Here is a 17165-nt window from a genome sequence, read left to right as displayed (position 1 = left end):
TCCAATTTCAAGAAGACATTAACAAGGTGGGAGAGGTGAATCATGTAGATCTGAAGTCCAAAGAACTACAAGACCACAAAGAAATGTGGATCTTCCAAGAGAACTCTACTATGATTTTGTGTCTGAATGTCTGAGAGTGATTATGAAAAGCAGACAACTAAGAGACATAGTTGTGAGGAGTGATTTTTATGAATACACTCAAGAACAACTGGAAAGAATGGCCACACTTAATTTGTATGACTACAGAAACAGAAACAAGATGGCTGGAAGACAAATGAATGATCTCTCAAAATTTTTGAAGAATGAAGCCAACAAGGGATTCCCGTTCCTCAAAGAGAAAAGAAGCTAGAAAACAATTCAACTTCACAGATCAAGAAGGTCTGAAAAGTTAAAGAAAATGGACAGTGCTGAACTGTACTACAAGATGAATGTCAGAGACAGGAATCCTTTGTCAAAGATGAATACATGTATCAGTCTTGAAAGAAGAATGACACGTCCCAACTACACAGTTCAAAGAAATGGCATCATAACTGAGATTGAATACAAGGAAGATGATGCCATTATGTGTTAAGAAATTCAGATGGAAGAGCATTGGGGATAATCAAGAAGAATGAAGACTTGAATTACTTGCATGATGAAGATCTGATGGATATAAGGGATTTGGTCATACCAGAAAGTCATACACACTACAAAATCCTTGATATCTTTAGGCTGAGAGCTGCATCAGTAATAGTCAACAGAAGACAAGTCGCCCACAATTCAAGGAAGAGACAAGATTCCTAGATTAGGCTTTGTTATGTAATGTCTTCTGACAGAATTTTTATTATGTTTTTGTTGAATATGTAATTTGACTTTAATTTGATGTGTATTTTGACTAAGTGTAAGTAACCATAGAAATATTTTGGGTCAGCTGAAGTGTTCCAATCTAGGGGGAGATTGTTGAGTCAAAGATTTGACCAAAGTGAGATATATGGAAGATTGGAATCTTCTCAACCTCCTCAGAATTCGCTAAGTATGGATTCGGGCACACCTTAGACCTCCGAGCAAGCTTTTACTTAGCCCGGAATGATATTTTGTTTATCGGACAAGGTTATCTTCAAGAAGTCTTCTTTAGTGGATATCCGAGAAGGGTTTGCAAATTAGTGTATTACCGGGCAAGGTTCACTAGTTTACGCTAATACGGGCAAGGTTCACTGTATCAAGCAAGTTTGTTCTTCATAGCCAAGTAAAGTTCACTCCCGAGTAAGCTTTTGGCTAACCAAGCTCTGAAGCCAAGTGATTGGAAGACCGGGCAAGGTACTCTTTAATAATACCGTAGTCCAAGTAGGCTTGATGTTTTAATAGAATATCTCTAAGTTACATCGGGCAAGGTTCAACTCGAGCAAGGCACAGTGCTGCCGGGCAAACTTTGCTAATAAGCTATTCTCTAGCAAAGAGTTGAAAAGGACCATTGAAGAACAAGGTTGCTCGTAAGGGTTTGTCGGGCAAAGTCTAGCAAAATCAAGAAGATTGAAGTCTACCCGGTGAGTATTTTACTTGGTAAAATACTCTTCAAGTAAAGTCTACCCGGAAACCGATCCCAGGCACACTTCTATGTTACCAAGTGCTGAAGGATGGCAGAGCACACAGTCTACTCGGAAAATGAATATTGTTGCAAAGCTTACCCGAAAGACTTGTTTTACACTTAGAATAATTTTGAATATGTAATTTGAATATGTTTTAGCATTTAGGGTTTCTAGAAGGAATGACAGCTGTAAAGGAGGTGTCAAGCCTATAAATGGAATAATTTAGGGCACGCCTCCTAAGGCAGACAGACTCATTAATTAAGATAGAATATTATTGAGTGTGACGGCTGTCTTGGAATTGTACGGATATAACTTTCCTATCAAGAAACCCTAAATTGATTATCCTTTTGTATGATGAACTTTGTATGAATGGAAATCTTTTGAGTGATTCTTATGTGTGTTAGTTACCTTTGATTATTGATAGCAACTCCCATGTTTGTTATTGATTCCGCCTTTAACAAACAGTAATCCTTCTAAATATAGCAACCCGTCATTAACTCCCTTGTCGACACATCTATTTGTGTGAGTTATGACATGATTTGAGTAAGATCCAGCTGAAATCGGGGACCTGACAAAGATAGATTTTATTGTGTGAGCATAATCACTTGAAATTGACATTGTTTAAATCCAAAAATCGAATAAAGGTTTGTTATGATGTATGATTGAGGAAAAAAATTAAATAAAATATGTTTAGATAAAAAAAATGACAAAAATATCTACTTTGATAAACTTAGTTATAATTGATTTGATTTACCTGATTTAAAATTACTTGATTAATTAGATCTATAAATACTTGAATATTTGAAATTGATTGAATTGAAGTATTTTGATTAGGTTGCAAAGTATGGCTTAATAGCTAAAGTTTGGAAATTGAAGAACATGATTGAATCAAGAACACGCATGACGTAGGTGATTAAGATTTTCATAGTTTTAGCAATTACAGGTAGTAGGGTATAAAATTTGAGAAACCGTTGTAGCGTGCATTTTAGAATTTGACGGCATAGACGGTTGTGGAAGTCTTGTGGTATGTGGCAAGAATTAACAAAATAACCAAACGATTACATGGGGTACAAAATGATATTGAATAGAATAGTGATAGTGGAAAGTGAAGCGTAACGAATGAATTTTGACGTAAAGTTTCTTGTTTGAGGCGATATGATTTGGCTGAGATTGATTGTTAATTTGATTAATGGCATATAAAAGATGTTAGGACTTGCGTTTGTTATTGTTGTTATTATGAGCATAAGATGAATTAAAATTACCACAATTAGTTTAATGAACAAGATTTAGTCGATCTTATTTATGTTTTGGAAATTGAGTTTATATTTTAGAGATCGCAGGAGCTATCTACTTGAGTAAGCATGTGGCCATGAGGCGGTTATAGGAAGTGATTGATTGATGGTGTTTGATGCTGAGAAAAGATTATGTGATTAATAAAGAGGTAATTTAATGAGGATATTGGATAGTTGTCTTGATTTCATGAGTTATTGTGTAAAACGAAACATAAATTATGTTATGCTGATGCTTATTTATAACTTAAAGATAAAATAGAATCTAACTCGATAATCGATGAGATGATTTGGTGAGAGAAATGTTTTATCAAAGTTTAATATGTTTTTATTAAATTAGAATTTGAGGTTGAATGCTTGAAATATGTTTTAATGGTTTATGTATATGATACCACGAGTATAAGAAAGTTATTCGATTATTTGATTGTGTAATAATAACGTGGTAACATGAGTAGGTGAAACCCAATTCAATAATAGAGTGTAACCTAGTCTTGATAAATGAAGAAATTATATCCGATCAGGAGAATAAAAATGTTTTGAGTGTATGAATAGTTCGAATCAATAGATCTCGATTCCAAAATGATTTAATAAGTAAATAATTGAGTAACAGAATAATATAATAAAAGAATAATTAAATAATTAAATCAAATCATAAATCGTTTCGTATAAAATCAAATAAGTAAACAAACAAATAAACAAATAACGAATGCTCTTCGATGTGTTAGGTTTCCCATGAGCTCTCCATGGCATTTTGTTTCCCCAACTTATTAGCATACCAAAACCAAAACAAGCGTGTGAGTTGGCCTCCCATGAGCATTACATGGCAATTTGAATGGCCAAACTTAATTAACGAATTAACGAATCTATTAAGTTTGTTGGACCAGGAGCGTTACATCACGATTTAACTGACCAAACTAAATAACGAAATAAACGAACTCAAGCATAAAAAATTGAAACATCTCGTGTATCACCACGGATGATAATGTTCCAACGAAATATCGCAAATATAACAAATTGTGCAAATGTACAGTTGGCGTGTCCATGGCGTCCCATGGGTTTTACACCCGACTAGACATTTAAAACAATAAAACACAATAAAGGGTGTAACCGTTTAGCCGATTACGTTAAACGCTTAAAGTGTCGGTCGCATGACAATTTCCACTATGGCGGGGAATCTTGTCACACTCCCTAGCTTTAAGTGGAAAAGAGTAAAAACAAAGCTAGGAAATTCTCAGGGAACTTCCCGACAATAAAAGGCAATCTAATAAAATTAAATAAAAATATTTTGAGGTTGAGGCGTAGCCACAGAATTATAAAAATATTTTGAGAATGAGACATAGTCTCGGAGTAATAAAATATTTTGAGAGTGAAGCATAGCTTCGGAGTTGTGTGTGCATGACAATAAAATAAATAATTAACTAAGCAGTTAAATAAGTACCTACTCTAGCAAGTAATTACGTAAGCTGTAAACAATCAAATAAAACATATCAGGTAAACAAATAAGCATGTATGTGGTTCCTAAGCATGTTACTAAGGCACCACTAACGACCTATCTTAAACATTCGGCTCTGATACCAATCTGTCACACCCCAACCTACGACAGAAATGCCGGGGCGCGAACTGATTATCACAGCTCACAAGGTTACTATCATGCAACATTATAAGTTTCAATATCTATTTAATAATTTCAAATAAACAATTATTCATTACAATATCTCAAAACAAATACAAATCAAAATCATAAAATTAATTGTCTCACTGAATTTCTTCTAGCATAAGTCCTTAAACGACCTTCTAACTTCAACTACATCATACGATGACCTGCATATGCGTTGAAAATAAAATAGTTTTGTCAACACGATGTTGATTGAGTAAAACACCATATTTTCATGATTATATAATAATAATAATAAATAAGAGAGCAGACTGTGTCAAGTGATAAGCAATTTAACCAAGCATATAAACAAATCAATCAAACCATAAAGAAAGGGCTAAACCATTGCCATGCGAGTGGGCATTGGATACCAAAAAATAAGGTGTCGGTGAAACCATTGTCAATGCGTCGGACGCCGGCCACTACGACGGTCGTATGATCATACTAGACTGAGATTATGTTGGACCTCTCCGAATGCGGAAGCATATAAAGCAAGTAAGCACATAAACAAGTAAGGTATAAATTGTTAAACACGAGTGACAACAGTTGCAAGTTGAGTAATATATAGTAATAAAATAAATAGAACGCATATATCCCCAAAACGCTTCAAATGAGTTAAAAGGGAGAGTGAGATACTCACCTGATCGGATGAACGAAACAAAAATGATGATTGAGAATGATGAACCATTCGGGATACACCGACAAGGATTCCTATTTATGTATAAGTAATATGAATTAATTAATAATAAGACAACACGTATAATGAATTAAAGATTCGATGTGACTTGTGTTATATTTGGGATTAGGATGTTTATTGATTGAACGATTAATCTCTACGGTTATTGGTTATTGTGAATTTATTATTATTAGTTCAAGAATAAATATGAGTTTATTAATTATAAGATTATCTAAATAATATAAATATGTACATATATAAATATAACTTGTAATATATTAATTAATTTATGACAAACATTAAAATATATATTTATCATACAATATACATCTTAAAATCTTTAACGATAAACTAACTTTATAGATATAATTAATACGTTTAAAATGCGTTGATTATAATTTGGTTTAAATAATAATACATACATACATATATGTATGTATATATATATATATATATAAATACTTGTAACGATATTGGTTAACGAGAAACATGAGCTTACGGATGCCGGTCTAATAAAATATCATTATTTATAGCGAACTATTAATTTTATCATTTAATAAAGTTACTTATGATATTTAATAAAAAAATGGTTTAAAAAATATATATAATAACCTAATAACCAGGTCGAACCCGTGACCACCATGTCTCAACCAAACGATCAAACCACCTGCTCTAGCAAGCCAATTGTTTAATAAACGAAAAATACACATTATGTGAGACACGAGCCAAAACCCCCAAAACGAATAAACCCTAGTTTCTGAAATTCGTTAATCTGCTAATCGTTTGATCCAATAGTGTTAGGGCTAATGTTGTACAGATTATAACGATTAATATAAATGTATTAATTACCTTATACAGACTCGTATTGATGGTGAATCAAGAACAATACCCGACGGCCCAAACACGAACAAGAAAAGGTATTTGTTATGGGGGAACGGTAGGCGATGATCCAAGGAGGGTGCAGTAGCGATTAATTGAATTATGGTGAAGCTTTATCGTATATTCTTAGACGAGTGTTTGCCAGCCGTTTATATAAACAAATATGATCTGTTCCGGATTGATATAACTTAATTAGATGAGTCGGTGTGCTGATTATGGAAGGATTAACGAGTAACACGATTCAATTTCCATATTAGACGTGAAGATTAAGGTGCAAGCTAAGGAACGGGTAATCGGGTTGCGGGTTTGGGTGTGATAAATGGGTTTGGGTAATTGGGTTAAAATATCAAAACTTGCAAATTCAGTCCTTGAAGTTATGGTGTGGATACAAAGTTGGGTTAAGTTTTAGTTTAGAGTGTAATTTGTATGTAAAAAAAAGTTAAAATAACAAATAAAGATAAAGAAAAATATTAGTTGATTATTTTTTATTAAATTACCCGAAACGAAAACGGGTCGAGTATCGATTACCAAATTAATATATGGAAAAACCGAGTTGTTACAGCCAGGGCCACTAGGTGCATGCTTTTCATAAAAAGATATTACTATGGGAATTTATCTCTTTAAAAAGAGTTCTTTTCCACTTTCCATGTGGGAAGTATTTTAACTTCCTTATTTATACCCAAGTGAAATGCTTACACTTTCTTCCATCTTTTCACGTGGGATGGATTCTTCGTCCCATTTTCTTTATATGAGATGGATTTCTTTTATGGAATATTTTTACTTCCTTATTATTTTTTATTTTCCTTATTTAAACTTTTCCCATTACTTATCATGGGAATATTTTTTATCCTTCAACTTTATTAAGTTGTCAAATCTAGATCGAAATTTTGGGGATGTTACAATTTATACAAACAAACTCTTTATAATAATCAAATCGTCCGTTTAAGTTCGTATTTCGGCCAAACTCCGTTCACCTTCTTTCCGGCACCATTCTACGTAATATTTATATGCATTTAAATCATGTTTAGCCGCAAATCAAAACTCCTAACCTATTTTGATCAAGCATGAAACAGATTAAAAGAATTGAGTTTCTAGGGTTTATTAGTAAAGAAGATGAATATGAAAAGTAATATATATCAATAATAATATATATAAACGAAAACCCAAAAATCCTAGGTGTCACGATGTGGTCGCTCCCCCTTTTTTTGGAGCCACCAGATTTGCTTGATTTTAAAATGGTGACTTCTCATTGAATTAACCCGGGTTTTACCCGTTTAAGGTGTAAATTTCGCGGGTCATGATTTTACCAAACCCAGATACAATTGAATAGGTCAGAACACCTCTTTAATCCTTTCTCTGTTCTCTCGGGTATCAAACCCTCCCTCTCAGCCACCCTATCACCCCAAATTAACAAAACCCTATACCTCAATTCCGGCCAAAACTACTACTCTCATCAATTTGGTGATACAAATCCGATGGCCACCAGATTGCTCGATTTTTGAATGGTAAACTCTCTAATTTGTACTCTTTTTCTGTCTCTCCATACCCAAAAACGTGGAGGAGGTTAAAATATTTATAATGCAAAAATCAAGCTAACATGGAAATGTTTCGAGATGGAACTGATTGGCCTCAAAGATTGTCGTGAAACGATAATCAAGCTAACATGGAAATGTTCGAGATAAATGACAGATTTCAAGATGCAAGTGGGAATGAGCTGTCATCTGATAATGAAACGGAATCAAATTCTGATGATTCATGTCATATGCAACCAACTTCTTTCGCTTGCATGGTAACAATCGAAGAGGTCAGTTCTTCTTCCTCTTCTTCTGTTAAATTATCTGCAACTGTGCCTTGTGTTGAATGTGACAATATTAAGCTTTGGTTAGAATCGTTAAAAGAGCATAATGACATATTGGTAAAAGAAATTGCTTCAATTAAGATACATATAGACAATCACTAGAATCACAAATGAGATCTAGGGAGAAAATCGAAGCATTTTCTGTGAGTAACCATAACTTGAAAGCTGAATTTTCTGTCAAAATGACAATTAACGATCAACAATTTCAAGAGATTTTAAAACATCGAACTAAAATTACCGAACTTGAAAATGAGGTTCTTGATTCTTGATCTGAAAAGCAAATTAGGCAAATTTAGAAATTTATCATTTTTGTTAAATGAAATTATTGAAGTAATTGGTAAGCAAAAAGATTCCAAGAAAGGTGTAGGTTTTGTTGAAGTACCACCACCATTTCCTAATGATTATACTGCAAACCCTTTTGCGGGAAAAGAGGAAACTATTGTTAATGAACCAGTTGTTGAGACAAAACCGAAAGTTGTTAAAAATGACAATTTGAATGCTCAATCTTCATCACAAAAACTCATATTCAAAGCAACAAAGTCTTTGTTGAAAACGTTGATAAGGTAATCATTGAGGATGTATTTGAACTTGATGTTGTACACAAAAACCAGAACATTCCATGTTCAAATCACATTTTATGTGAACCTCATGAATTTGAGGAGGCTGTGTATGATTCGAATGCATCTCAAGTGAAAAAGGAGAAACCGGTTAAGGTTAAAGCTAAGAAATCAGAAAAACCAAAGATTTTTGATGAGGATTTGATGCGTTTTATCAATCCTGTTGCTTCTAAACCATCTACTGGTCGATTGTTTAAGTTGAAAAGGATTAGCAAAGTTTTCACTGAGAAAGAAATTTCGCTTAACCTAATCAAGCCTGAATTGATTGAAAGCGTCTTTCAATATGAAACTTCAAAGATACAAGATCTTGAACATAAGTTAGTGAATTCCAAAATGTCAAATGTACCCCGCTGGCTGTATGGGCGGGTTGTCCCTCGCTTTGAAAATGGGTTTTCTTAATATTTGCATTTGTGTGTTAAAAAAATTATGTGGATAATTTATATTATGAGAGATGTTATTTATTTGGATAAATAACCTATGTATAAAAGGAAAAATACAAAAGATGGGCTTTGGGGGAAGGCCCCATGGGGCCGGCTCTCTCTCTCTCTCTCTCTCTCTCTCTCTCTCTCTTTCCTTTTGTTTCTTCCAAAGACATGCAATGGGTGTGTGTGGAACATTGATTGTATCACAATAAAAACACACTTTCTCTCACACACACAAAATCTCTCTTCACTTTCTCTCGGCTGAAAGAACACAAGGAAGAACAAGAAGAAGTTTAGCAAAAATGTTAAATCCTAGCAACATGTGGTGTTTATTGGTAGCTTGTAAGGGTATACAAGCTTGAGGTCTTCTCCTTTGACGATTCGTCATTCACTCATTCATCCCTTTCAATTTCTGAAACTTAAAGGTATGTTTTAAAACACCCTATGGTTGTTTTGAAAGCACGAAAATCGTGTTTGGATCCTGGTTTGGGTTTAACATAAAACGGGTTTATGTGTATTCGGTAAAAAGATTTAATCCGGTGCGTTTTCCTAATAAAGGGTTTATTTGGACCTTGATAATCTTGTAAAAACCCAACAATATACACATATAAATATATACATATACATATATATATATATATATGTATATATATATATATATATATTATGATCTAACCAAGGTTCGGAAAAAATACTAGTTAGTATGTCGGTTTTAACAAAATATGGGTTAATTACATATTTTATAATGTTTGTAACATTAGTTTTATGATTTATTATAATAATTATCCTGATCAACAACTTTTTTTTTAAGAAACAAGTGCTGGGAGGGTTTGAACCCGCGCCTCTAGCGGCACAACCTTAACAAGACCACCCTAGCCAACTGGGCTAGGGTGCTAGATGGTTATAATGCAATGAAGGAAACCAGATAGTTATATGAGTGAAAGAAACGGCTTATAAATTTGCATTAAAAGATTGAATCTCATTTCCTATGTACAAAAGTTAAGAAAAGTTAATATAAGTATTAGAGACTTTTTACCCCAAGATTGATTGATTAGTCATCATGACTTGAAGCGGGTTCAAAAGATCAACTTTATGAGGTTTTTACTATCTATTACCATATGTATTACCCGAAAGTAGATTGATAAAAATGAGTGGATAGCTAGGAACACTAAGGTACACAAAGGGTTCGTAATAGGGATTATGTAAGTGTATTTCTGTGTATAAAAAGAATTAGGGGCTTAAAATTGGTAGAAATGATCAAGGAGTACTTCCCAGATTCCGATCCAGAGTATACTTCTATTGTTAAGATAAAGTGACAGTGCAAGCGCATTTTATACTACAACCCTAGCAACGAAAATCGATCAATCCATGTTATCTTTGATCAATTAAGGATAGGGCTATAGTAGAACAGTTGTCAACGAATAAAACCAAGCATTAATTTCCTTCTAACAACGAAGAACAGCGGGTTAATTAGCATCACGCAGAGACGGCTAAACGCTTAAGCGAACTGATATATGCAACCCAATATAATGCAATTAGATATAGGGCTTTGATTAGCAAGGGTGTAAGGATGGTGTCCGTGCGTTGAATTGAATTATAGTAATGATCGTTATGTGGTAAATCATTATACGTGTTATGTCAGTTTGTAATTAGGTTAATACATATCCAATTTGATCTTGGTTTCTTAATTCACTATGTCGGTGTACCGATTATGGCAAGGTGAATAATATCCCTGATTCAATTACCATGTTAAACGCTGGAATTAAGGTCCATGAAACATTAAAAGGGTCCAAGCTTTGTAGTGGGTCGGGTATGCATGATGTGTATATGGTTATGGGTTTATAATATAATAATATAATAAATATTTGCATAAAGGTCCCTATGTTATAAGGGTGGGAACAAAAATAGGTTAATGTATAGTTTCGGGTATAATTTGAATTTGTTTCAAAGTTAATAAATAAATATAATAAAAAAATATTAATAAAATATTAAATACTCGTTAGACGCGATATTTTATCATTTAAAATTACCCAAACAAAAAAATGGGTCGGATAATATAACTTGAAAAATCCGAGTTGTTACAGTGACTCCTTCGTTTCATACTTTACATGTTGCACAATAGATGGACATGCTTGTTTTGGATAAAAATCAGCTAAGGATAATGCATCCAAATCTGTCAAGTGAGGTATACTGCTAACACGATAATAATGAATGTATAATCAAAATCTTGGTAAACACGATGATTTGATCACGAGGGAAAAAACCCTTGGTTATGATAATCTTACTACGGTCAAAAACTAGCAAGGTAATCTTTGGTCGAATTGCTTCAGTCAAGGATTTACAAGGTAATCTTTGGTCGGATGGTACGTGATTATAATAATCACTGGCACAAAAAACCCTCGGACGGTGAAAACGATAACCGTCAAGTTTATTAATGGTAAAAGGTGATTACAAGTGTTGTGGAGTTTCTGATTGTTTTGGACAAAAATCAGCTAAGGATCAAGTATCCAAATCTGTTATGTGAGGTAAGGTGATCAATTGATAATAATAAGTGTATAAGCGCGATATTGGTGAACACAAAGGTTTGACCACGAGGGAAAAAGCCCTTAACCAAGATAGTCTTACTTCGGTCAAAACTTATCGAGGTAATCTTTGAAGAAACGACGTCGGTCAAGGATTAATAAGCTAATCTTTGGTCGAATCACTTCAATCAAGGATCAACAAGGTAACCTTTGGTCGATGAGTATATGATTATCGTGGTCTCAGACACAAAAAATCCCCGGACGATGAAAACTATCACCGTCGATTATATTGATAAATAAAATGTGGTTACAAGTGTGGTGGAGTATATGATCGAGATTACAAAGAAAGCTAGTGTGTAGAGAGAATGCTTATTTCTGCTCTAGTGTGTGTGATAATACATGTGTTTATCTACTCGATCATAACTCGTTTAAATAAGATAATAACAATAACAATATTTCCTATCTATCCGGAAGTCTCCCACCTAGCCGCTCCACGACCTTTGACCACGTGCCAATAGCCACCTAGTAGCGAGATAAGCGGAAGAATGAGTCTCATAGCCGTTGTTGATATTTGCACATTCATCTTCACATGAATTCGTCCATTAATAGCTTCATTGAGGTAGGATCCTGGATCCATATTCCAGCTATAGGATGTTCTGTGAGGATAATTGATGAAAGTTCGTCTTAAAGTTGCTACACCTGTCTAACACATCACCATACTAAACGTAATCATTAGTAAACAAGTAATACCGAGGATCGTTGATCCTTTATATCCTGATATATATTTCAAGGATAAACTATCTATAAGACAGTCAAGGATAAAGGATCCTCAGTATAAAATTCATGGCCTAACAATTGCCCCAAAATGGTGGGTGATTGTGCGAAACAGCTGTCATTTTGAAATTCAAACCTGCTGTGAAAACTGATAGATGGGACGGTTTTGCCAGAATATTTACCATTTAGCCCTCAAGGTTAATTATAACCGTCTATATATGCCTCCCTATATCTTTGATTATAAACATGCCTTCATCCGACGCATCATGTATCCTCCCTACCTTTCTTTCTTATTTTCTTTAATCATGTCTAATGCTTCCTCTTCTTCTTCTTCGGTCCCTTCTAAACCTTCCGAACAGTCCTCCGGTGGTTCCGAACTAACCGAAATGGAGCCCCAATGTCTGCTCGCCAACCCATCTTCTGAAATCTGCAAGCTTACGGATCCCGAGGTCGAAGATTTTCGTACATTGTTTCCTACAAAAACCGTATTCCGACCCTACGAATCCAGTGTTAGAAGCGATGTATATTCCAAAGTGTGGATCTGTTTTCCGGCAACTCCATTGTTGAGTCAAAGATTTGACCAAAATGAAGTATATGGAAGATTGGAATCTTCTCAACCTCCTCAGAATTCGCTAAGTATGGATCCGGGCACACCTTAGACCTCAGAGCAAGCTTTTACTTAGCCGGGTACGATATTTTGTCTATCGGGCAAGGTTATCTTCAATAGTCTTCTTTAGTGAATATCCGAGCAAGGTTTTCAAATTAGTGCATTGCCGGGCAAGGTTCATTAGTTTATGTATTTCCATGCAAGGTTTACTTTATCAAGCAAGCCTGTTCTTCATAGTCAAGTAAGGTTCACTTCCGAGTAAGCTTTCGGCTAACCAAGTCCATGAAGCCAAGTGATTGGAAGACCAGGCAAGGTATTCATTAATAATAGTGGTCAAAGCAAGCTTGATGATTGAATGGAAAATCATTAAATAATATCGGGCAAGGTTCAACTCAAGCAAGGAACAGTACTCCTGAGTACACTTTGCTAATAAGTTATTTTATAGCAAGGAGTTGAATTGGACCATTGAAGAACAAGGTTGCTCGTAAGGGTTTGTCGGGTAAAGTCTCGCAAATTCAAGAAGATTGAAGTCTACCCGGTGAGTATTTTACTTGGTAAAATACTCTTCAAGTAAAGTCTACCCGGAAACTGATCCGAGCACACTTCTATGTTATCAAGTCGTGAAGGATGGCAGAGTACACAGCGTACTCGGAGAATGAAGATTAATGTTAAGCCTACCCGGAAGACTTGTTTTACACTTAGATTGTTTTGTGATTATGCAATTTGAATATGTATTAATGGTTGGGGTTTCTAGAAGGAATGACAGTTGTCCTAGGTTGGCAGGCCTATAAATAGAATGTTTTAGGACACGCTGCCTACGGATCAGCTATGGATTTGAGCCTTTACACTTTTGGATAAGAAAGAATATTTCTTGAAAGTGACGGCTGTCCTAGGATACGTACGGAAAAACCCTCCTTCAAGAAACCCTAAATCGATTATCCAATTTGTATGATGAATGTTATATGAATGGAAATCTTTTGAGTGAATCTTGTTTGTGTTGGTTACTTTTGAATATTGATTAAGCAACCCTATGTTTTTTTTTATTCCGCCTTTAACAAATGGTCATCTTTCTAAATATAGCAACCCGTCATTAACTCTCTTGTCGACACATCAATTTGTGTGAGTTATGACATGATTAAGTAAGATCCAGCTGAAATCGGAGACCAGACAAGTGGTATCAGAGCTTGTTGCTGCTATTTTGGAAATATTGTTGCTGATTGAAGATTTGAAGAAGAATGACGTCAGCAGACCACTGTTACATTGAAACGTGACGTCAGCAGCTCTATTCTTCATTTTTCTTCCAGATCTACAATCATTTTGTGCTTTTTCTTCCTTATTTTGATTAAATTTTTAATCTTTATATATAAATCTTGTTCTTATCGCATCAGACACCTCAGATCTGAACAATCGGTTTTCAGATCTGATTATTTTTTAAACTCTGTTTTTAGAAAGAAATTACTTTTGATTTTTCAAAATGTCTGGTTATGAGGAACAAGAGGTGTCTACTAAAAAGATTCCTAGATTGTATGGACAGAAAAATTTCACTAAATGGAAGGTCTTGTTTGAAGCAGCCGTATGCTATAATGATGTTGATATGTGGAACTCCATCAAGAATGGTCCACAATGGGAAGTTGAAGAAGGTGCAAATCCAGCAACAACTGCTGCTGTAAGAGAAAGTATGAGAAAAGGTTGATGACAAGGCTTTAGCTATGTTGAAGCTAGGTCTATCTTGGGAAATACTTACCAAGGATGCACATCATCCCAATGCCAAGGCAATGTATGATGCAATACTTGAAATGTTTGAGGGAAATGTTGAACTCAAAAACATCAAGAAGCCGAGATTGAAGCAGCAGCTAGAAAGATTCAAGTATAAAGAAGGAGAAAGGTTGAAATCAATTCTGGAGAGGTTCTTAACAATTGTGAATGATCTCAGAACCACAGACTATGTCATGACTGACTTTGACCTCAATACCAAGCTGCTCAACTCTATGCCAAAGGAATGGTAAACTGCCTGCAAGTTCATCCTTACAAAGCACAACTTCAATGAGCTAAAAGTGGATGATGTAGTGTGTTTTCTTCAAGCTGCTGAGATAGAGATGATAGAGAATGAGATGACAAAGGAGGAAAGACCCTGCTTTAATGTTTCAAATGCATTAATTGCACCTATGGGTAATTTGACTACCAAGAATCAACAGCAGATTCCTATCATTGAAGAACCAACTGAGCATAGTACTAACACTCCAAAATCCTTTATTGGTGGTAGCATAAGTAACCATGGAAATTAGCAAAGATTCAATGTGCAGCTGATTGATGATACTGACACTGCCTCTATGGCAAGTGGAAATGTTCCTCACACTAGTAGTGGAAATGGTCAAGGCAGTGATACACAAGCCTTGCTTTCAATGTTCACTGAGTCATATAATGCAATTGTTGCAAAGAATTTGATTCACATAAGTGTAGTGCAAGAGGATCTTGAACAGATAGATGCTGATGATTTGGAGGACATGGATTTGAAGTGGCAAGCAGCTATGTTGGCTCTTAGAAGCAAGAGGCTGTACAACAGAACTAGTAGATCACTCCTATCAAGGCCAAATGAAAGAATTGGTTTTGACAAGTCAAAAGCCATTTGCTATAACTGCCAACAGCTTGGTCATTTTGCAAGAGAGTGTAACATACTTAGAAATTTCCAAGTAAACCAATTTCAAAACCAACCAAGAAATCAGCAGCCTCAATATCAACAGCAACCATATCAGCATAGACCAAACACCAACAACTTCAACAACAACTTTAACAACAATCCCAACAACAACTATAATCCCAACTTCAACAACTTCCAACCTCAAATGAATAATCTTGATCAAGGAATGCCTCAGAATCAAGGTTTTCAGAGAAACAACAACCAAAACCTTCAAAATGTTCCAAAACAACACTGTTCCAGCCAATCAAAATTAGATAAGAAATCAGGGAAATGTTGCTGTAACAACATAGCATGAGGGTAACTTTGATTGGAGCAATCATGAAGAAGATATTGCAGATGATATCAAGAGGGCAAATGTGGCATTCATGGCCATAATTGAGAAAGAAACTGGATCAACTTCTCAGGTACATTCTGCTCCTTCTACTGATTTAACCGAAGTTATAAATGATTTGAAAATGAAAGTAGGCAAGCTGGAGAGTGAATGTTTTAAGAAGAAAAGTATCATCAATGAATATGAGGCAAGTGAACTAGTGAGTGAAGAAAGGATGAAAAGTTTAGAAGAAGATTGTGCAAACAGTTATAGAGCTCAGAAAAGATTCACAACGGAAATAGATGGGTTGAAGAAAATGATTATAGAAGAGAAGGTGCATAACACAAAACTGCAAGCTGATAATGAATTCCTGAAGAACTTGGTTTCCACTGGAAACATCTGTGGATTTCTAAACCAAGTTAAGGAAAAAGACAAGTACAAAGCAGTACCACCACCTTTCAACAACAACTTTATGCCAAAAGTTGATAAAGAGAAAAGAAATGCATATCTACAACAATTCAAAGATGTCTTTCAAGACAAATAAGAACTTGTAGATTTGTACAAAAATGTTGAGGTGAGTGAAGAAGGAGAGTTTGTTGTGAAGAGAGAGTTGAAAGAAGAAAAATCAATTGGAGTTCAAGTCTCTGAAGATGACCTTGAGTCAATTGATTTGAATCAAGATGACTTGAGTGATTTAAGTGATCAAATCACTGAAGAGGAAATTAAAGCTGCTGAAAGAGGAAGAAGATTCAAGAAGCCAGAATCCATTGATAAACTTCCAAAGTATCCACCTGTCACATCAAGAATGAAGAAACAGAATGAAAGAACAAAGAAAGAACATGTTTCTTTTGACATTTGTGAAAGGAAGAAGATAAGCTACAATGCAGTGAGACCTCCAAGAAAAGAACTATTAGAAAAGTTAAAGCAAAACAGCAAGAAAAGGGTGAAAGAAGATGTGAATGTTGAAAACTTTATTCTAGTTTACCCTATTTTATCAAGCATTGAAGACTTTGACATTGGAGAAGTAGAAACAATGGAGGAATATGAATAGAGGAAATCAAGACAAAGGGAAAATATAGAGGAGGAACCTTTGAGTTTAAAGGAAATTGTCTTTGTTAAAGGGAAAATGGAAAGAAGTGACATAAGGATAGTTGAATGTGTTCCCTTCTCAATTGATTTTGATAGTTTAAAATCTAAAAGGACAATTGGAGTTGATCCACCAAGACCAAGTGAAAGGTTCAAGAAACCAAAAGAACATGAAATATTCAAAGGAAAGGTTTGGTGCAAGAAGTGT

Source organism: Bidens hawaiensis, unplaced genomic scaffold (assembly GCF_021521415.1).
Source record: "Bidens hawaiensis isolate Kalapana, Puna unplaced genomic scaffold, B.hawaiensis_p1.1 tig00033215_1, whole genome shotgun sequence".
In the NCBI taxonomy this organism is placed as follows: domain Eukaryota; kingdom Viridiplantae; phylum Streptophyta; class Magnoliopsida; order Asterales; family Asteraceae; genus Bidens; species Bidens hawaiensis.
The sequence above is the reverse complement of the archived record's forward strand: the minus strand, read 5'-3'. Positions refer to the sequence as shown.